A 1,849-nucleotide genomic window follows, 5' to 3' on the forward strand; every position below is an offset into this window, starting at 1 on the left:
ATATCTCTATCTGACAGAGAATCAGAGAATCTACCCTAGTCTATATGGTGTACACACCTCCTCAGAGTAGAAAAGAGAAGCTCGGCCCGGCACAGGGGGAAGAGGAGAGAGAGATGTGGCCCTCCTCGACACACGCAGCTCTCTACTACACGTTGTACAGCAAATGGGAGGCGTTGACCGAGTCAGTTACAAAGAACTGTCACGTGTGCAGAGTAGTGTGTCTATGGTTGTGTCTACTGTAGACACTGCTAACAAGCTCTTGAGCTTAGAGACTCTATCCTAGTCGAAACACATCTTCTAGTCGGCCATCATGCTTTATGTTAACATGTATAGTTTACTTCCCTCTTCTGTTCTCCCATGGACCAACCACAACTACCACCTCATTTCCTAAAGTCACCTAAAGTGTTTCTAGTCGTAATTATTACAATAACTGTATCATCTTCTGACAGAAGTCAGAGAGGAGGAGGGGAGACACATTTAACTGTGTAATTGTATTGATCATTTCCTGTACTTGTAACATTCAAGCCTCTGTTGTTTTATATTGATTGTTACATTCCTTTACAGTTCAGTCTTCTAGTTGGTACTGTCGGCTTGTCCTGGACCAGCAGACAACCGTGACTGTTGAACCCTGCCTAGACCTTGTCCTGGACCAGCAGACAACCGTGACTCTTGAACCCTGCCTAGACCTTGTTGAGTGAGTCCCACATCACATCATCAATCAAATAATCATTCAATTTCAAGTCAGATTTTCGCTTTGGTCATTCTTTTAAGTTTATTTCGTGCAGCATGAAAATCATGCGTGTGTGTGTGTGTGTGTGTGTGTGTGTGTGTGTGTGTGGTCTTTGGTCTCCTTTAACGTGTTTAGCAGGAGGTTCTTTGAGGAGAGGAGAGAGAGGAGGGGACCACTGCCTCTAAAATGAGTGTTGTGTTGTGTGAACTGTGATCCTGAGCAGTAAAAATCATATAACTGTTTATGGTTCTTGTTGATCATTTACCAGGAAAAGTGTGGTCTGCTGGAAAAGTGTACTTGTGGTGTTGTGTGTAGTGTAGTGTAGTGTAGTGTAGTGTAGTATAGTGTAGGGTGTTGTGTTGTGTTGTGTTGTGGTGTGGTGTGGTGTGGTGTGGTGTGTGTGTTGTGTAGTGTTTTAGTGTGGTGTGTTGTGGTGTGTAGTGTGGTGTGGTTTGGTGTGTTGTGTGCTGTGTTTGTTGTAGAATTTAAGTTATAATACTTTGAAATAAAATACCGTTAACCAGAGCTGTTGATTCATTCAAAGACTTTATTCACGGAGAATATTTAGCTGTTCAGGATTGCAAAGTAAACTCTGTTATCTCACCAGTCACCTGCCTTCATAGACTTCACACAGGTTAACACCTTCTATTCAACGTATTTCTGTTTCCTGTCTACATGCACCAATAACATTCAAGATCTATATTTCGTCATCAAGTTAGTCTGGTCAGACCTTGCTGACGCTCAGGCTGATTTCAAAAAGGCTGTTTATACCTTTGTTTATTACTTAATTACCCTAACTTTTAATTACTCTATCCTGGTTTCTCCAGCTTTGATCCTTTGTTCTCTTCACCTATAGCAAACTCCTCAATCTGACCTCACCCCTCTTGACTGCATTCTCCAAATGTTCTAGGACGATGTGTTTTCTTGTGACCTCTTCCCTAGGTGTGGGATTACAAACCCTTATATTGTCTTTAAATTTACCATATGTTGTTGTGTGTTGTGTAGTGTTTTAGTGTGGTGTTGTGTTGTGTAGTGTAGTGTAGTGTTGTGTGGTGTGGTATGGTGTGTAGTGTAGTGTTGTGGTGTGAGCTATGATACTGAGCAGTAAAAGTTGTGTAA

Source organism: Argentina silus, assembly GCF_951799395.1.
Source record: "Argentina silus genome assembly, chromosome: Y".
Classification (NCBI taxonomy): Eukaryota; Metazoa; Chordata; class Actinopteri; order Argentiniformes; family Argentinidae; genus Argentina; species Argentina silus.